Consider the following 22,118-nt stretch of genomic DNA (forward strand, 5'->3'; position numbering starts at 1 on the left):
ACAATTAATTGGGTAATAAGAACTCATTGCTAAATATACAAGTAGGGATTAAGTGGTAAATAGATTCAACGAATTTTAAAATACCCAATTCACCTCCCTCTTAGGATTACACCTAATTCAACAAATATGTATGAAATTACTATCAAATTGTGTAGCATGAGATTGTGTGCTGCAAATATATATATTAAATGTATGAGATGTAGGTTAAGCAAGTAAAGTATTGAGAATAAAATATGTATGGACAATGTTGTCTATGTATATTAAATGTAACCATGTAAATGTATGAAAACTGAAAGCCCTGTTAGCAGATTCTAGCGCATTTTTATGTAGACTAACTATAGCAGATTCTAGCGCATTTCTATGTGGACTAACAAATGATGGCTAAAGAGCGGCTGTAGTACGAAGGAATGAAATGAAAATGTTATGCAATGAAATGACAATAGAATGACCATGAAATAAAATGACAAATGTGAACAAAGTAAATAGGAAAGAGTCACTTAAAGTGAAACAAAATGCAATGTTTAAGCTATGAACATGAACAGATGTGTATGAATGAATAATAACAGAAAGGAATAAAGTATTATGACATTAGAAGTATCTATGTATGTAGAACATGTTACGATTAGGTAAGACGAACTCCTCGCCTGAGGGCTTACTGAGAAAGGCGAGTACACTAGTAGCTTCAGATGTGGCAGTAGTAGCAGCAAAACGTACTAGGGCAGAGGGAACCTATTTGTATGGGCGGGTAAATTTCCCTATCCTTAGGGCCTTTGCTGGTAAACTATTGTTGAAAGCGTGAGTACAAGATCAAGTTAACACTTGAGGGCTTACTGAGTAAGGTGAGTGCCCTGGTATGCTTTAGTTGTGACCTCAGGGTTGCCTAAGTATCAGAGCAGAGGAGTGCTACTTGTATAGACAGGTAATCACCCCTATCCTTGGGTAATCACGTGGGCTAAATCTCTGCATGTGTTTGATTGGGTTTAGAAAATGATTTTAGAGTTATATTAATGATTTGCAAATGTAATTAAAATGATATCTATCTACCTCATGTTAGCCACACTCTGTTTTAATATGTATATTTTATTCCCTTACTGAGATGTGTCTCACCCGAATATGAATGTTTCTTTTTCAGAACATTCTCGACGTCGGTCTTAGGGAGCTCGAGGGTACTTAGTTTTGAGGAATATTAAAAAATAGGGTATATGCTGATACTATTTTGGGGGTGTAAATATTTATGTTTTATGTTTTATGTCGTTATATTTTAAGGATGTTGTGAGAGAAATGGTTGTAAATATACTGAAATGTGTTGGAGATGTATGTATCTATGGAAAATGCAAGTGATGGATAAATTTTATGGATTTCTAGTTAGAATATAGCAAACTCTGGTATTATGGAATGTTAGTATTATAATATTATGTTTTATGGAGATATGCTTATGTTTTTCGCTGCGTATATTATGGATTATGGATTATCAAGATTTTATTAGGTATAATGCACTGGACCTGGGTTTAAGGGTTCGAAGCGTTACAAGGAAAACCTTGTCAGTCGCCTTGAAAGACCAAAAACTGATTTTTCAATTTTGTTTCCAAATTCTTTTTACTCTTTTGTTTTCCCCAAAATAATTTAAGACTTTTGAAAAGTATTTTCTGGGGTTTTTTAAAACATGGTCTCTAAGTCACTGAGATTCCTAATGAGTTTCAAATTCAATCAAAATATCAATTGAATGAAGTACTTACATAGAGACTCTCTTAAGACATTAAAACATTTTAAGCTTGGAGTCTTCATGCTTGTCTTTTATTTTGTCCATCTTGACTTTGAGCTTCATATTATTTAAGCTTTTAGCAAGTCCTCTTTGATATTCATTGTAACGACCTGAAAAATTATAATAATTAAATAATTAGGAAAATGATAAATGGAATAGATAAATAAGGAATAAAAGGAAAAAGGGAAAATTTTGGAAGAGGGAACATTAGATCTCGTCGACGAGTTTCATGTCCTCGTTGATGAGTGTTCCACTAAAGATCGTCGATGAAGTTTAGTTCCTCGTCAACGAGAAGATCTTGAATGAGCAAATTTCAGATTTTAAGACTCATCAACGAATGAATTTCCTCTTCGACGAAATTCCTTCTGTGACTCATCGATGAATCTTGTCTACTCGTCGACGAGGCCACGTGGCAAAGTTGAGTATAAAATGGTTTGGGGAAGCTTCTTGGCGAAGTAATTACATTTTCCTCTGTATGGTTCTCTCTCTAAAAGCCCCTCTGCCTTCTTACTAGCTTTCCAGTCTGGAGTTAGCCTGAATCAACGATCGGAGACCACTACTGTTTTCTAGGGAAGATTCTTTACACATCTAATGGAGTAGTTTTCTAAACTGAGCTTATCGGGAGTTGAGGTAAGGGTTAAGATTCTCAGTTTTGGGTTTTTAAAGGTTTTTTTTGAAGTTTATAAGTTGAGAAAATGCAGAAATAGTAGTTTATTCAAGGTTTATTTAATTAAACTAGGGTTTTTGAACTAGGGTCCAGGTGAGCGTCACAGGCGTCTTTTGGGGATAATCTGTTGGCGTAATTCAAGAAAGCAGGTAAGGGGGAAAATATATTAAACCAGATTTTTACGAATTAAATGGAAAATGAAATATGTTATGAATATATGAGTATATGTTTTTGTATGGGTTTAAAAATGCCAACCATTTTAATTATGATTTCTAAGCGCAGAGCTATTTTATTATATATGTATATGTGAAAATGGACAGATGAAAGTGGAAGATTTTTCATGATAATTATGTAAGAAATTAAAGGTATAATTTTAGTATAAGAATAATAAATGAGGGTTAGCTTATTTTACTGAACATATTTGAATTATATTGCTAAATTGTGTGGCATGAGTAAAAATGGAAATTAGGTGATGAATTATGTTATGTATATTTATGAAATGTTGCGAATACGGAATGTGATAAAAATATGTATTGCATGTGTATTGTTTGATATGATATGAGATCCAAGTGATATGGACTTTACATGAGATCCACGCAATGTAAACTGTTGCAGATGATGACATAAGACCCACGTGATGTGGACTTTACATGAGACCCACGTGATGTGGACTTTACATGAGATCTATGTAGGTTGGACTTTACATGAGATCCACATAGGTCGGACTTCACGTGGACTTTACATGAGATCTATGTAGGTTGGACTTTACATGAGATCCACATAGGTCGGACTTTCCAAGAGATCCATGTAATGTGGACTTTATATGAGTTTTATGTAATGTGAACTACGCAAGTGAATTACGTAATATGAACTACTAAGAACATGAAAATATGTACATAAAGAGATAACAAATACCAAGTAAAGTAAGAATGAATTGTATATTGCAGTATCAGTATTCACACTATTATGATATATATTTATACGGGCGGGGCAAACTCTTCGCCTGAGGGCTTGCTGAGAAAGGCAAGTGCCTTGGTAGGTATCAGATGTATCTTTTGGCTTCATAACATACTAGGGCAGAGGGAAACTACTTGTATGGGCGGGTAGATTTCCCTATTCTCAAGAGCCTTCACTGGTAAACCTTTGTATGAACTGTGTGAGTACGAGATTACTTCTTCACCCGAGGGCTTACTGAGTAAGGTGAGTGCCATAGTATGCTTTAGACGTGACCTTCAATTAATATATTTATACGAGAGGTTGGCCTACCCGGTTAGATCAAAACAATGAAACTACCTGTCTGTAGTACGATTGGCCTGCCCACTCCTGGTCGGGACGCCAGGTGGCAAAACTACCCTTCTCACTAGCTCAATCAACTGCCATACCACACACTCTCCACGAGACCGTGTGGTTGCACTAACACCTCGCTAGCAATGGTACAATGCTCTCTAACCAACAATCGTCTATCAAGGTTCTCATTTCATAATTCAGTATTCATATTTCAATATTCACATTTCAATGTGTTGGTACATTTCATCACATCAGAAATATTCTCACCATTTTCTGTATCATTTTCATCATTTCAGTACACATTCCATCTCATATAAGTATAAAACTCAATTCAATATTTTTGTATAAAACATTTTCGTACCAACATATCTTTTGATCACATATATCATTCTTTCAATGAAAACACATCTATATCTCATATTTTTATCATATCACATTAAAAATATGTCTATATAACATATTTCATCATTTTCCAGTAAAAATATATCTATGTTTCACAATTCATCAATTTTGTATATAAACCTCATATCATCATACTTATATATATGCAAATATTATTGGGTTTTCATTCCCTTGTATCTGTATAAAATATTTTGATATAATCATATCATAATCTAATTTCTCAGTATAATTCACATATTTCAATTCCAATCACATTCCCAGTATTAAACAATCGTTTCATAATTCCTAATGCCATACAATTTTTCACCTGACAATCATAATATAATAACCACCGTGAACATATCACATTTTTATTTTCACATATTTACTCAACCAGTAATTTTCAAAAATAACTGTTATAATTTATTACCCTTACTTGGTTTACTGAGAGGTTTGCTAATAACCCTAAATTCACGCCCCATGGCGTTCGAAGTTCAAAACCTTGAAATTACATTTTCTCCAAATTAATCAACTCAACCCCCAGAATATTTCTCATTTAGCATTTCCTAGGCCCTATATACTCCAAATTAATAATTAAACCCTAAAATATTTTACTTACCCTGGTTTTGAAGTGGTGTCCCAGAACCCCAAATCACGATTTCGCTCCGATTAAGTTGAAGAGAATCCTCCCTAGACCCTCGTGGTGGTTTTTGATTGTTGATTTGGGCTATAATGGAGCCGAAATCGAAGAGAGAAGGGCATGGGTGCCATAGGGTTTTAGAGAGAGAGAGAGAGAGAGAGATTTATGTTTTTAACTTAACAAAATGCTCACAGGTTCCTCTTTAAAATCAACACTGTAGACAAAATTGTCGATGATTTTCTGCATCCCTCACAAAACTATCAACGGTTTGGGTCTTTAACCCGCCCTTTTTATCTTTTTACCTGTAACCGGCCCACGGTAAATACAAAACCATCGATGGTTTTCTACGCCCATCACCAAACCGTCGATGGTTTGGCCTTCCCCAAACCGAATTTCCTCATTTTCCTTATTTTTCTTATTATTTAAATTTCCCGAGTCTTTACAAGAAATATGATATAATAAAAATCCCAGCTATTATGGTCCAACAACTCGCATCATAAAATCATGATTCTTTGCTTGCCATTATAGAGTGCCGGCGGTCGGCAGGGTTCGGCTTGTAGAATGTAGCTACAAGTCTATTTATAAACCCTCAATTTAAATTTAAAATTCAAATTCAATTTCAATTTAAAATTCAAATTCAAATTCAAATTCAAATTCAAAATTCAAATTCAAATTCAAATTTAAACTGCAATACTGTTCTAGAGTTTTTCTTCTTTTCCGCCACTACCATGTGTCGCAACTGTGCCTACGTCTCGGATGAACCTACGATAGATTACAGAATCCTATGCCTCCATGACTGAAGTTCACATGCTACAAATTTTGTAATAAACAATCGCAATCAGATTACAGAATCCTATGCCTCCATAATCTAGAGTTCACATGCTATGAATTTTTAAACAATCGCAATCATAAACTATACATTCGTGTGACTATAATAACTAGGTAGAACGCTGCAAAACAAAAGTTAGCGCATCCACACGTTCTACCCTATGCATGCACTGGTTCGAAAACTGAAGAACATGGTATTATTATCCGTATACAGTATCAGCCAAGTCTTTGATGCCAATTGAAGGGGCATGCTATGGAATAGCCCTAAGATTTGGCTATTGTGCATACGGAAAAAAAAAAAAAATGATCTTGCATGCCCAGATTAACAAAAATTTGATCTTTCAAACCCAGATCATAATAAAAATTCGATCTTACAAATCCTAATTATGTGATTAAGATCATACCTACGAAATCTCTCTAGTTTGATCTCGAATCTGCAAGCACGAAGAAGAACTCCCAAATCTGCAAGCACGAAGAGGAACTCCCAGATCTGCGAGATGGAAGAAGAACTCTTGATGATGACCATGGATCTTCTAAACATGCCTTACTTCTCAGAGAGTGGGCTCGTCAGCGGCGGCTAGGGTTTACTTCTCACGAAGACGTCTGCCTCTATGTGTGCATTTTCGTCTTAACCTCACCGCTGAATGGAGCGCGTGTATATAGGCTATAGTAGGGACCTCTTGGCAAATATGATTAGGGCTTCCAACGTAATTAAGAATTCCTAATCCAACCCGGATTAATCCTTAATTACGTTAATTACAATTCAAACCACCAAAGAATTATAATTGCACTCCCTGTCATATTTGAAATTAAATTTCGAGCTCCTATTATTAAATGCTTATTTATCTCCCCACGTAAAGATTACAGATACCCGTCAATTAAATTAAATTGCTCATAATTTAATTAATTGACATATTAATTCTCTGAGACCTTCCACTTAACTTATTTGATGTGTCGGATTTCAAATCCACCTGCAGCATTTGACATAATCAAAATTTATAAGCTTTCTCAAGGGGGTATCATCAATCCTGATACCGAGACGTGGATTCTATCAATAATTAATGTTCACCATACACATAATGTCATTACCCAACTCATTGAGTTTATTAACCCATAAAAAATCTCACTCTTTTATGAATCAAAGTAATAAACACTACATGCATATGTCTAATAATCATATCAGGATTAAGAGCATAAGCACTTATAATAATCATAAGGTATTAATTGTTTTATATAGTCAGTATAAAAACAATTACCCCAAGACGGTCTTGTTCAATACACACAAAGTGTACTAGCACAAGGAGTTGGAACTATACCAATCCCCATAATCAAGACAGACTTATTAAAATCTTGTGCTACAGTCCTACCAATGGTGTGTCCAATTTCATTTAAGACTGTGAACAATAAATTCATATTCTATAAGAACTGATGATCTAATCTTCTGTGTATAAGTCATACTCTGCACATTAGATCACCTACTATATAAAATAAAAGACACACATGCATAATCATTAAACGAATAATGTGAAACAAACATTACTCACAAATATTCTCATTAAAATGGAATAACTGAAGTTATTAATAAACAATAAAACTGATTACATAAAACAGGTCTTTCGGTATAAATCTCTAATACTAACGTATTTTCTTTAAAAAAATGCTTGACCATCTAGCGTTTTTTTGCACATATCAATCCTCGAAATAAAGCTTCACCCGTACTTTTCTCAAATATTTTTAATTTAAATAAATTTAAATTATGTGTGAAAAAGTACAGATAGGACACTCACCTGAAAAAAAAATTTGATAATTTTTTTTTATATTAAGTGAAAAAAAAAAAACCAAATTTACGATTATATATGGGTTTTTATATATTCAATCTTGTGTGTAACAACTGTTAGACTTTTTAGGCGTTTTTTATTTATTATATGGATTTTTATATCTATTCTACCATGTGTAAGAAACTTTATATATTTAAACAGTCTTCTTATGTATGTGCCTCCACATTATTTGATGGCTATTGTGGAGAAATTATTTTTTATAATTTTAATAAATTATTCATCTTTATGATTTTTTTTTTCATGGCATTGATTTGATCTACAATTACGAGATTCTAAGAAAGAATAAATTATGAAAATTGGAGAATTCAGATGCAAGTATTCTTTAAATTTCAAAATATCTGGGATGTTGTAAATCAAGGTTAGGAGAGTTATAAAATGAAGCAAATCTAACATCGGAACAGAAAATAGTATTAATTGCCGACAGACAGAAAAATATAAAATTGTAACACTATGTTTTTCAAGCAATTGATTCATCCATTTTTTAGAATACTCATCACAAAAAAACTGCAAAGGTGACATGGAATGCATTATTGAAAGTCATATCAAGCGGTAGACTTTATGACGACAATGCGAACTTCTATAGATAGTTAAATTAAAAATTGTCCGTGAAAGATGCTTAAATTAAAAATAATAATAATAATTCTTCGGACTCTTATAATTCGGTATGAGTATCTTGTTGTTGCAGTTGATGAACCCAAAAAAATTGACTGCAATGAAATTAGAAGAGTTATTGGCATCATTACAGAACCATGAACAATGATTAAATAAAAAACTGCAAGTTGAATTAGAGAAAGACTTGCATGGTCAATTAATATAAAAATGTGAGAATAATAAATCTCAGAACCAACTGGAATCATTTCACAGTAATCAACTTTCAATAATGAATGGAAGTTAAATTACAAATCCAGGTGAAGAAGAGAACTTAGTAGTAATACTTCACAAAAACATGACAGTAAAATGTGAAAATAATGCAACACTACCTATTTTAGGCAAGGGAATAATATCCATAAGTCTAAAGAATGGATTCCAAAATTTTATCTTTAATGTATTTTATGCGTTCTTGAACTTTATCATAATTTGTTGAGTGTAAGACAGCTATCGGAACGGGATTATGACAAGCACATCTACAATGGGATTCTACTATTAGTGATGGTTTGGGAAGATTAATAGCAAAGGTAAATTGTAACTCGAAATCGTTTGTTTCCGCTTATAAAAATTTATTTTACTTTAGTTCAACTATTTTTTATGGTGATTGGTTGTGGCAGATGCACTTTGGACACCAAAATTTTAATAGTCTTAAATTTATTGCTCCAAAAAAATAGTTTTGTGTTCACTGTTTATTGTTTGTTTGAGAAATTTGTGAGTATTGTGATTTAGGAAAAAAAAAACATAGAGATTCTTTTCATAAACATAATTCTTGGAGGGTAAAGAAATCATTGGAGTTGATTTATTCAAATTTGTGTTATGTGGAGTTACCTTCCAATGGTAGTTGTAGGTATTGTGTTACTTTTATTGATGATTATGGTCAAAAGATATATTTATTTGTTGAACAATAAATATGAAGCTTGTGATGCATTTAAGAAATTTAAATTTTATGTGGAGAAACAAAGTGGGTACTCAATTAAAATTGTAATATATATATATATATATATATATATATATATAAATAATGAAATTAAACATCAACTAACAACTAGATGCACTCTATAACAAAATAAAGTAGCAAAGAAGAGGAATAGAACAGTAATAGATATGATTAGTTCTATTGTCGCAACGTCTCAAACAAGGGTCTGAAATGACGAGAAATTATATTATTATAAGTTTGATGTAGTTGCCACTAGTTAGGTGTAGTTAGCTCACCTAATTACTACTTGTTGATTGATTTTTAGACTAATCTTAGGTCAAGAAACCAGTAGTCTCGGTCTGCTTTTACCAGAGTTAGGATCGCAAGTTTAGTTGTGCGAGGGGAAGGTACTAGCACCTTTATATACACCCGTTCTACGAACGATACCTAATCAATCATGAATTATCCCTAAATTGAATCTGTCTTTGATTAATTCCTTATAAAATAAATAAATTTTAAAATAAAATATAAAATACCGTGCGATTTAAGAATGTCTAATAATATATCCAAAGGAAGATATCTTATTAGATAAACCTCTCTCAGAACTATTATAGGTGAGGTCTGAAATATCTATTTACATTGTGTTTAATCATTAGGACACACACACACACACACACACAAATATTATACATACAAATAATAAATTCATCAAATTTGATCAAAAAGAGTTTTTAAAACATTTCCAAATTTTTTTCAAATTTTTTTTAGAATTTTTTGAAAATTTTTAAACTTTTTTTTTTTTGCAAATTTTTTGGTATTTTTAAAGACTTTTTCCTTCATTTTAGATATTTTATTTTCCCTTTTTTTTTTATCCGAGTCAAAATAAGTCAAATAATTTTTATTTATTTTTCTAATTTTTAATTTTTTTCTAATTTTTTAACTATATTTTTCATTTTTAAAAAATTAAAAATTAATTACAAATCAATTTTGAAATTAAATAAAGTGAATTTGTTGGTTCAAATAAGTCAGATTGGTTTAACCAGTTTGACCAGAGGCAACGATTCAACTTAAGTTGGTACGGGCAGATCAGGTTAACCGGTTGGGAAGGGATGGTCGATCACGTGTCAGCCAGTAATGGTGACACGTGGCACTATTTTTTATTTATTTCTTTATATATATATATTTGAATTTTTTGCAGCAGGATGACATCATGTTGATGTCACCTGCCACGTGGTAGAATGTGGCTTGTCCTTAGAGTTTGACATAGATTGCTAACCTAATTACTACTTGTTGATTGATTTTTAGACTAATCTTAGGTCAAGAAACCAGTAGTCTCAGTCTGCTTTTACTAGAGTTGGGATCGGAAGTTTAGTTATGCGAGGGGAAGGCATTAGCACCTTCATATACACCCATTCTACGAATGATATCTAATCAATCATGAATTATCCCTAAATTGAATCTGTCTTTGATTAATTCCTTATAAAATAAATAAATTTTAAAATAAAATATAAAATAGTGTGCGATTTAGGAATGTCTAATAATATATCCAAAGGAAGGGATCTTATTAGATAAATCTCTCTTAGAACTAATATAGGTGAGGTCTAAAATGTCTATTTACGTTGTGTTTAATCATTAGGACACACACACACACACACAAAAAAAAATATAATACATACAAATAATAAATTCATCAAATTTGATCAAAAAGAGTCTTTAAAACATTTCCAAATTTGTTCAAATTTTTTTAGAATTTTCTGAAAATGTTTAAACTTTTTTTTGCAATTTTTTTTTTGGTATTTTTAAAGACTTTTTCCTTCATTTTTGATATTTTATTTTCCCCTTTTTTTGGTTATTCAAGTCAAAATAACTCAAATAATTTTTATTTATTTTTCTAATTTTTAATTTGTTTCTACTTTTTTAACTATATTTTTTATTTTTAAAAAATTAAAAAGTAATTACAAATCAATTTTGAAATTAAATAAAGTGAATTGTTGGTTCAAATGAGTCAGATTGGTTCAACCAGTTTGACCAGAGTCAACGGTTCAACTCAAGTTAACCCGGGCAGATCGGGTTAACCTGATTGGGAAGGGATGGTCGATCATGTGTTAGCCAGTAGTGGTGACACGCGATACTATTTTTTATTTATTTCTTTATATATATACTTTTGAATTTTCTTGTCTTTGGAGTTTGACACAGATTGCTGACGTGGCAGCAATCCGACCATAAAAAAAAACATAGATTGGACTGTCGGGATAGCACCGCGCACTCACTAAATGCGTTGTCTTAGATGCGCCATGTGTCACCATCCGTGCGGTGGCACGTGTCCCTCTATTTTTTATTTTTTTAAAAAATCTTTATATAAAAACTTTTTTTCCCTGTCTCCGATTCTTCCTCTCTTTCTCTCTTTTCTCCTTTTCTCTTCCACATTCTTTCTCTCTCAAAACTCTCTCCCTTTGCTCTCTTCATTTTCTCTCACAGACCTCTCTCTCTCTCTCTCTCTCTCTCTCTCTCTCTCTCCATTTTCTCTTGCAAACCTCTCTCACTGCTCTCTTTCTTTCTTTCTTTCTTTGCTTTCCAATTCTTTCTCTCTCTTTCTCTTCATTGTTTTCTCTCCCTCAGAACTCTCTCCCTCTGCCCTATTCATTTTCTCTCGTAGACCTCTCTTTTTCTCTCTCTTTTTCTCTTCATTTTCTCTCACAAACCTCTCTCTCTACTCTCTTTATTTCTTTCTGTGCTCTTTGATTCTTTCTCTCTTTTTCTCTCTTCTCTCCCCTTTTCTTCCTTGTTCTCTCTATCTCTCGGAACTCTCTCTCTCTCTCTCTTCTATCTTTCTTTTTTTTCTCCCTTTTAATCTTTCCAACTCTTTTCTCTTATATTTCTTTGTAGGTCTTAATTAAAAAACAAGAGCAGAGATTTTTAAGCTCTCTACCAACAAATCCAAACAACAAACCTATGGAGATAAGTATTTTGATTCCTTTTTTTCTTGTGAATTTTTGGTTGGTTTCTTAAATTTTCCTAGGAGCCAAATAGGGTTGGTTGACCCAGGATTAACCCATGTTAGGTTGGAGTCCGGGTTAGATTAGGCTTGGGTTAAGATTGGTTGGGCTTGATTTGGGGTTAATGGATTTGGATCAGTTGAGTTAGGTTTGACCAAGCCCATTTGGGCATGGATTTAAAATTGGGTCGCAGGCTAATTGGGTTTTGGGTTTTGGCCAATGGACCTAGGTCAAGATTGACCTGGGTTTTGGGTAAATAGGTCAACTGACTTGGACTCGAGTCAATCTGACCCGAGTATTTGGGTTGAATCTAAAGGTATTCGGGTATGAGTATTTGAATTGGGTATTCCAAATTCGAGTCAAATACTCAAATTTTGTTTAATGTTTTCCCACATTTATTTTTGCTCTCACACAATTCTTTTCTCAAAATTCTCAATGATCAACCTCATTTTTTCTCCTCTCTATGTATCTTAGTTTCTATGTGTATCCCTGTGTATGTCAGCCTTTATGTGTGTCTCTCTTCCCTTAGAAGCGCACTATTTATAAGCTTGAGGGATCCAATTCAATCAATTCTAACAACATTTAACTGATCAAACTAATTTAAATTGATAGCTCAAATTATGCTTGCATTAAACTATGATTTTACCCACATGAAACTTGTGCAAATTCCCACATGTCTAATCTCTTTTTCCTTTTTTGCTTGGAGGTTTGAACCTGAAGATGTTGGCCCACCATTTTTATTTCATTTTTCCTTTTATATTTTCTTTTTCATTGTAAAAAAAATCATTTTCTCTGTATTCATAATTTTTTTCTGTATTTTCTCATTTTTTTGGAATTAATTAATTTTCCCCAATTTGTGTCATATAAGCTCCGGATAAAATGGGGTGTCTACATCTATGACGCACTTAAAATTTTTGCATAAAGGCTTTTGGACGAAATTCACTGCTTGTGCTGTTTATGTTTTAAAAAGGTATCCTACTAAAAGCAATTATGGAAAGGCATGACAAGAAACTTGGATTGGCTAGAAGCCAAATATTAGACATCTTAGGATATTTGGATGCATTGCTTATATCTAATACAATTTAGAAGAAGTTGGACAATAGGGCAGAAAAATGTATTTTAATTGGCTCCAATCATGAAATAAAAGAATATAAGTTATTCAATCTGGTTACTAAAAAGATGATAGTTAGCAAAGAAGTCACTTTTAATGAGTAAGCTACTTAGGATCAATCTACTAAAGAGTTGGAATTGCTATCAAAGTCATTAGAAATTTTTTATGGAAATTTTTGACAAGTCTGAAGAATTGTCAACTAGTGACCCATCATCTTATATAACTTTGCCTATTCTAAGTCATTTAATCTACTACAATGTTGACGCCACTAGCCAATCAAATTGAAGGATTATATTATTAATAATGATAATGATTTAACTTGTAACACCCCGAACCCCTCGCCGGTCCGAGATGCTACTTTAGTGACGTTTGTGTACTTGATACCATCTCTTAATATAAAACATGCAGCGGAATAAGTAAAACATTCTCCATAGTTTATTACCAGAGTATTTCCATTCTCATATTACATCTCAAACTAAAAAGTCAACTAACTCGGTCCATATGACCATAATACAAGTCCTGAGGTGTACAAAAAGAACATCTCACATTTGAGTTCTTGCAAACACTCACAAAAAGAAACTATACTAGTCTCCACCCCCTGGTCAGCTAAACTTGATCTTTGTGATTCCTTGAAAAGATATGTTGTATATGGGATGAGACACCTCTCAGCGAGGAAGATTAAGTTAATGACATTGTGTGGTCAGCATGTTTTAGTGTACATAAAATCATACATTTCTCTTTTATTGAAAATAGTATGTATAATCACTTCTCATTTCTCATAGTATAAAACAGTATTGAAAACAATTACATCATTTACATAAATATATTAATATGCATAAAAGACTCCCCCTGGAACTATACACCATGTATAAAATCCCGTGATTAGGGTTGTGCTGCCCAAAGGCTGGACTAAAACCTGGGAGGATCAACCCAAACCAAGTCACTCCCTGCTAACTATGTCTGCAGGCTTCCACAACTCACTTGCAAGTATGATTGTCTTACCACTTTCCAGTACGTACTTCCAGGGAAGGTAACACATCTACCTGGGTTAATCGATTGGGACAACCCAACACCACTCTCGCAGTATAGTGTGGGCGCACATGGTCAAATGGTGAAACACTCACTAGCTACAGTACCGTGCTCATAACAATTGGGTTCTCAAGGTTCTTAGAGCATATTTATGCAATTTAAGTAATTAAAATTGTACTTTAAACTCATTTCCCATAAAATATGTTTTTTTTTTTATAAATCCCGACCTCGCGCCGTTTAATACAAACTCAGGCCTCGACCCTCTCATAAAGTCCCTGCATTTCTCAACCAGTTCCAGTATGTTTCGTAAACAGTTCAACATTACACAAACAAATCTCATTTCCAGTATTACCATAACTCTCAAAACAGTATTCACCTGCCACACAATTTTCCATAACTAAAACATAGCCCATAGGCAACCATGAAAACATAGCATTTACGATTTAAAAATATAAAACCAGTCTTCCCATTGTTAATTTGTACTTAAAATAGAATATTGTATATCCTAAATTTGAAAAAGGGTCTTTTGAATGGTTGGTTTTAGAAACCTCAACTGAAAACATAAATATAACTACTCCATAAACATTTCCATCGGTTCAAAATTATAAAAATGCTGCATTAACATAATCCCCTTACTTTTTTTCGAAACAGAAACCGAAACGAACCAAAAACCAAAAACCCTAGCTTTTCAAACCAATGAAAGAGATTCTATGCGCCAAACGGTGAGAAAGTGATACGGGAGCACTTGGGAGCCCGTAAAAACCTTTTGACGAAGAAATCCAGAAATCCTAGCAGAGCTCCAAAAGAGAAAATTTTAGAATTCCTTAAAAAAATGAGCTCACTTCTATTTATAGGTGGGCAGCCTAGGAGAAAACCAGCTCCGGTTTCCCCTGTTCCCACAAAAACGTCGTCGATTTTGTGGTTGATTAGCCCAGTTGACCCAAAATCATGGCCGATTTTCCTCCAACTTAGAAAACCGTTGCCGATTTTGGCCTTGACTTGCCCAATTTCTTTTTTTTTTCTTTTATTTCTCCATTTTATATTCCTTTTCTTTTATTTATCGGGTTTGGGTTCCTACATAACTAATGAAGATATTGTGAAATTTTTCTTATTTGCAAATGGTGATCTCTAATCTTATGAAGAAATTGCTAGTGATAATCAACATATTCAAACTATGGGTGAAGAAATTCAAAAAAAAATGAGAAAAACAATACTTTTGAGTTCAAAAATCTTCCTCATGGGAAAGAAGCCTATTGACAATAAATAAATGTATAAGACCAAGTACAAGTTTAATGACTAGATAGACCACTTCAGAGCACGTTTGATACAAAATATTTTGAGGTGTTTTTCGCACCTATTTCTAACTTTATATTATGCTTATCACGTTTGTATAAATTTTAAAGATGTCCACACTAACAAACTTTATATGTGAAATTTGATTTGCAGGGTGGCATTCTTAACATATGCTTGTACATGGATAATTTTATTTTTATTGATAATAATATAAGAATGATTACAAATTTTAGGGAGACCGTGATTCATTATTTTGAGATGACATATATGGGTTTAATGTCATATTTTATCAGTACTTAGTTGTTCAAACAAATGAAGGCATATTTACTTCGTGAAAGAAATTTGCCCGTGATATTTTGAAAAATTTCAAATAAAATCCTGCAAACCAATTTTCACTTCGGCATAAAGTATCGACCTGTGATCATTTCATCAAAATTTACCTTCAATTAGAACATTTTATTAACTTGTTAGAATTGACCATTCTACTAAATCTCATAAAAAAATAATAATAATAATTAGTTAATTAAAATTTTAATATCAAAATCATTTTATAATAGTTGATATTGCAAGAGACTCAAAATTTTAAAAAAAAAAATATAGCTAAAGCTGGAAAATAATGAATCGAAAAAAGAAAACACAAAATCAAATACAAGGTAAAGGAGGAAGCCTCAGACATCCAAGGAAGGATTAAAGCTGCAGTAGCTCTCAAGCCCGGCGAAGGCGAAAGCTCTTAGGCGGACACTGCGAATGTTTTTGAGAAACATGCCTTTCGGATTTATCATCATCGGCCATTGTTACTGTCCAGTTTACAAAAAGCAGAGAAAGAAAACAACTTCCGTCTCTGTTTCCAAAATTTTGTTGAGAACTGAAAGTGAATGTACCATCCGAAAATGATCAGAAGGCAACCAAAGTAGGCCACTGACAAAGTGGATGGATGGATGTGAGTTCTAATATCAGGGACTTGTTCATCCCTGAAGCACATTACTCGTCAAGCTATAGGGGCAGACGTAGAAGTCCCGGAAACATAGAACACTAGATCCCAAAAGACACAGACAAAATAAAATCAAAGCCCATGTAATGAACTTCAATTTTATGTGAAGTTCCCAATATTTAGTGATGACTCAAAACAGAGCACATTAAGAGTAATTAGATCAGCTCCAAAGTAGTTATTTTTCTATGGTGAAATTCAATATTGTGTGCAATTCCCAGATATGAGAATGAATCCAACAAAAAAATAAGAGAATGTCAAGATCTGCTATTTTTTTTTTATTTTACTGAAAAACAGAGCACATAAAGAGAAATTATATCAGCTAAAAAGCAGGTATTTTCTGTTGAGAAATTCAATATTGTGTGTAATTCCTAGATATGACATTGAACCCAAACAAAGAGAAAATTTAAGTATATACAAACTGACGAGAAAAGATACCAGGTACGCATTTTTTTTTTCTATACAAACAGACGAGAACATTTCTTCAATTTCTTATTTTATTTAACACATTTTTTGTCATTAAAAAAAGTAATCAGGGAGTGAAGACAGAGAAGATGTAAAAGTTAATTAATTTATAGAAATTAATGGAAAAACATTAAATCATATTTGCTAATGGCTAGTCTAAAAATGAGAGATTTTAGAATTACGCATGTCTCAGACATCCAAGGAAGGAAAAAAGCAGCACAAGCTCTCAAGCCCGGCGAAGGCGAAAGCTCTTAGGCGGCAACTGCGAATGTTTTGAGAAACAAGCCTTGAAATTTATCATCATCGACAGCAGATCGGGGCACTGACCCATGATAAACTATCCAGATCTTCAAAACCCCCACAACAGATTTATTAGCAAACATAAAGAAAAAAAACAGATCAAAGACAATTTTTGACAAAAAACTGCAACGGACCAATGCTGATGAAGCTTACATCAGAGAGAATTGGTCCAAACCTAATAACTTTAAACACTGACAACAGAAAAATTCAGACATTGACAAACGAACCGTACTCTAACTGACGATGAAGGAGAGAATTTATAGACAGGCGAAGCGATTAGGGTTTTAGAGAGCTAGGGTTTGGCGGCCATTGGCGATAGGCCATTGGAATAATCTTGAGGCGCGGTGATTTCGGGTCCGAGCCCAAAACCCATGCCTGAACTGAATAAATGGGTCGGGTCGGTACAGTCTTTATATATATATATATATATAATACTTTATAAAAAAAATTCAACAAATAACTTTTTACAAATGAAAAACAAAAGTAATTTTTTTTTTAAATATTGCAATTAGTATTTGCTACCTAAAATCTTTGCAATTATTATTTTCTATTTGCATATATTATATATATATATATATTATAATTTATATTCTATAAAAAAAATTCAACAAATAACTTTCTACAAATGAAAAATAAATCTACAAATTTTTTTAAATATTGCAATTAGTATTTGCTACCTAAAATCTAAGCAATTATTATTTTCTATTTGCTCAATCATAAATTAATGAATTTTAAAATTTTATATAAATTATTTGATGCTGCATTTCGGTGCATGGATTTTGGACCTTGAATTTAAATTTAGACAAATTTTTAAATATTTTTTTTTATTACATCTTATCCAAATCTAACACAAATTCAAATTTAAAGTTTATCAAAATATAGGATAAGGGTATTTCAAGGTGTATAATTTAAAAAAAAAAAAAAAAAATTTAAATATTACTATTTATCTAAATTTAAAATAATTTTTTAAGATGTCAAAGATATTTGTGTATTTATTTTGAGGCATACTTTTTACTTACAGACCTGTTATGTGAAGAGGGCTCGTTAGGGCATCTTCTTCTTTTCTTAAAGAGCAAAAATTGCCACTTTGGCAGAACATCTTCTTTTCCTTTTTCTAAAAGAACAATTATTGTTGTTTCATATTTTCCTCAAATAATTTTCCTTTATAAGGAGTCCTCATTCTTCGTTAAGATCACTTCTTTCATTCACTAATTCTTTATTCCAAGAAAAAGAAGAAAAGTGAAGGATCAACTTTTGTTTGGGAGATTGGTATTGTAGTATTATCTAATATGTTAGTAAATCCTATTGGATTAAGAGATGTCATTTCAAATTATTTTTCAAGATCAGAAGTTTCTTCTAAAAATGATTTAAGATCAAAGAATTCCGAGCTTGTCTGCAAATCGCTAACTTGTTCATCTAAAGTGTTGACTTGTTTTGAAGAAGATGCTTTGTTTTGTTCTTCCACTTCCATTTTTATATTTTGAATCTCTTTTTCCAGATAACTTGGCTTTACTTCATTTTTTACATTGGTTAATTTTTCAATTATTTTATTAAGAACACCATCATTATCATTAAAACATCTTTTGAGATATGAAGGGTAAGAAAAACTATGTTTCTTTTTCAACTTTTCTTCTGGAACATGTTGTTTTAATTTTTCTTTCCCTTTAACCTTTCTATTTTTCTCAAAGATTGATTATGACATTGAAAAAGTGCTTGGGAAACTTGAGGGTGGCTGATATTGTTGATTCTTTGGAACAAACATTTTAAAAGAAGGGGAAGTCGCTAGGTGATCTATACATATCTCTACCCTATCTAATTATTCTCCTATTGTAGTGAGATTTTCAGTTGAAAATATATTCAATTAATGGAAATATTTTCTATTTCAAAGATTTGTGTGTGTTGTAGTTCTGTCAGCTAAACAAACTTTTCCTTAGAATTGATCAAAGCAATGATAAATCAAAACATAATATTACTTACTTTGCATCATTGTTTGATTTGTAAGAAAATCAGTAAAATTTATTTTTATTTCTTTACGATGTCCTTTTTCATTTATAGAGGCTTGGTATAGATCTACCAAGTGTCCGAGCGTACGATAGGTGCGCGATCAATGACCTTTCCCTTCACCTTTGTAACATTCAATTTCATGTTGCCTAGGTCGCCGATTTTGATCATTTACCCGCTTTCTGGGGGTCATCCCTCTTCTGGGGGTTATCCCTCTTATAGGGGATTACAGCCTCACGTTGATGTCATTGATTATTTTGACCACGACCATGCCCACGACCATGCTTGCAGCCTCATCCTTGATCGCGAGATGTATTCATATTCACTTCAGGGAATGGGGTCGAACCAGTTGGACGAGTTTGGTGATTTTTCAACAAAATGATGACAGAGGAAGATCATAACTTTTGCGCGATCCTGTATGGATGCGGTATTTCCATTTAAAATAGTATTTTCCAAATTAAATGCATTTAGATGGATTTCGACGTCTAGAATATACGATATATAATTATTGTTTTTCGATGTCAAGTAAAACAAATTTAATTTTACTTATGTTTGACATGTGAATAAATTAACAATAATAAGACAATTTATAAAAACACAATGCAAAAGCTGAAATAAAACTGCAACAATAATATAATATTATTTTCACCCTTCCGAGGTTACTTAAATACGTTTCTTTAGGAACATTATTTTATTTTTCTCAATTTGTACTCTTCAGGAGTATGATCCCGATTTATAATATTAAATTAAATAATAATTTAATACCTTTTCTTGGAGGTTAAATATACTATTTCAAATGGAGAATAAATGTTTCACCTCTTCAGGAAGTCGATTTGAACATATATTCGGGAGGTTAAAAATATACCTTCTTCAAGAGGTAAATATTTAATATTTCTTCTAGAAATTAAATATATATGTTGACTTTTTGAGTCCAATCCTTAGTTTTGATAATGACAAATCGCAAGTTTCTTATGTGTATATCCAATGTTTGAGCAGACTTGATATGTTAGCATACAAATAAGGAAAAGGATGGTGAAAGTCAAAAGACCTTAAAGCTCATATCAACTAGCATTTTCCACAGAAGACAGAAGAGTAAAGATGAAGAAGAAGACTTATGTTTTTAATTTGTAATGTATTTTGTTTTATATTTAGATTGTAATAATGCATGGCATGCATGATGTGTATGATAAGCTCAGCATAATCGTAGATTGACCATAGGGAACCAAATGACTGTAGGGCACCGACGTCGAATTTTTAGGGATTAGCTCAAAGACCATAGACTGACTTTAGGTCCCAAATTATCACATGAAAAGTCCCCTATAACCTAGAAATAAGAATTATGTGAGAAGGGGTGACTTTAAATGGAAATCTGGACTTGAATGCACATATTTAGTGTGTTCGGTCGACTGAACCTTCCTAGGGTCAAAAGTTTGACCATTTGGTTGACTGTTCTTAAAATGAACATCAATGCCCTGGTCGACCAAACTGGCATGTAAGGAAATCCCAATGCCCTAGTCGACCGAACTTGAAGTAGAAAAGTGGCCTGGTCGACCGAACATCCAAATTTGATCAACCGAACTTAGCTTGGTCGACTAAACCTCAGAGGTTCCAAAATCGCCTCAAGTCTAGTCGACCAGCACCTCAGTTCAAAAACACCCTGGTCGACTGAACCTTTAAAATGGTCGACCGAATCTCTCAGATTGCTTGAATTTTACTATACTTAAACAGGTGTCACGCCCCGAACCCGCGGATGGGCCCTAGGTGTGAATTTAATAACCTGACCTGTCTCTGTATCAATTAAAAGATACATTGTACTATACTGAATGAGGGTTCGACCCCGTGGGGTACACGTACATCCTATACACATTCACATACACATCACATACGCAGCGGAAAAGTTCTTTCTAATACATACAACGTACCATACCAGAGTCTACGCTACCAAAATACAGTACATACCTCGGGTGTCTACAAAACCCAACAATGACAACTCGGGTTACAAAGTCCATACTTACATAAGTACTATACGCATCTAACCGAAAACCACGCTCCCATTACGCTAGGAAGCTAGTGACGGCTACTCGAAGGACCTGAAAAAAATTTGTATAATCGGGGTGAGACACCTCTCAGTAAGGAAGAAAACAGGTCATATCAGTGTGTGGCATATCGGTGTTATTTCGACATAAAACATAACACGATATAGTTCCAGTAGTTTCACAATCTAGTTCATGTACATACGATACAAAACATACGGTTAGTGTCGTCACACTCTTCGGCCAAAACCAACCGCATTACAAGGAGCACCCGATAACCTGGAATTAGCTAAAGCCCCACAGAGATATCGTTGCTAATACGATGTCCACTCACACCCATCGGTGACCAACCGAAACAAATAGGCGATATTTCACACCCTCGGATATAGAACCAGACACTCTCGCCCGCAGTATTTAGCCGAGACATGGCGTTTGCCCACAGTAATTAGCCGATATGTGGCAAATTTCACAAAACCTGGAACAATTTTGGAACTCACGTTCTTATACCTCTCAGCTTACGATAATTAGCCATCACGACTATTTTCACACACGACTACCGACCCTGTTGGCGTAGCCACTACTAGTTCATAATCTAACTTTTGAACCTCTAATCCACACAATTTAACGAATCCCTAGAAGAAAAAGGAATGTGTTGCCTCTGAATCGAATAATATAACAGCTTTATTGGAAAACATGTAAATGATACCTATGACTATATCTCCAACGTTCTCTGCGTCTCCAGGAGTCAGGGAATACACCCTTGCCTGGGATATACCCCCTTTATGACCACCATGCTGCGCCTGAGCGCCTCCTTTATATGGCTGCCGTGGGGGTGCGTTGCCACCCAGCATGCTGCAATTGTGTGTCATATGTCCTAGTTTGCCACAATGATAGCAAACCCCTAAACCCAGCAAACACTTCCTTGTATGAGGTTT

At 33.3% G+C, this 22,118-nt stretch overlaps 3 non-coding genes across 3 annotated transcripts; all 3 read right to left on the reverse strand.

Annotated features, from left to right (window-relative positions):
• Positions 1-16,060: 16,060 nt before the first annotated feature.
• Positions 16,061-16,186, reverse strand: LOC131161222 (small nucleolar RNA SNORD14). The gene has a single exon (XR_009138372.1). It is a non-coding gene; the product is annotated as a small nucleolar RNA SNORD14 (small nucleolar RNA).
• Positions 16,187-16,269: 83 nt separating this feature from the next.
• LOC131161164 (small nucleolar RNA snoR99) lies at positions 16,270-16,376 on the reverse strand. The gene has a single exon (XR_009138321.1). It is a non-coding gene; the product is annotated as a small nucleolar RNA snoR99 (small nucleolar RNA).
• Positions 16,377-17,034: 658 nt separating this feature from the next.
• On the reverse strand, positions 17,035-17,158 carry LOC131161221 (small nucleolar RNA SNORD14). Its single transcript, XR_009138371.1, has one exon. It is a non-coding gene; the product is annotated as a small nucleolar RNA SNORD14 (small nucleolar RNA).
• Positions 17,159-22,118: the final 4,960 nt, after the last annotated feature.

The sequence above is a fragment of the Malania oleifera genome, chromosome 7, assembly GCF_029873635.1.
Source record: "Malania oleifera isolate guangnan ecotype guangnan chromosome 7, ASM2987363v1, whole genome shotgun sequence".
Lineage (NCBI taxonomy): Eukaryota > Viridiplantae > Streptophyta > Magnoliopsida > Santalales > Ximeniaceae > Malania > Malania oleifera.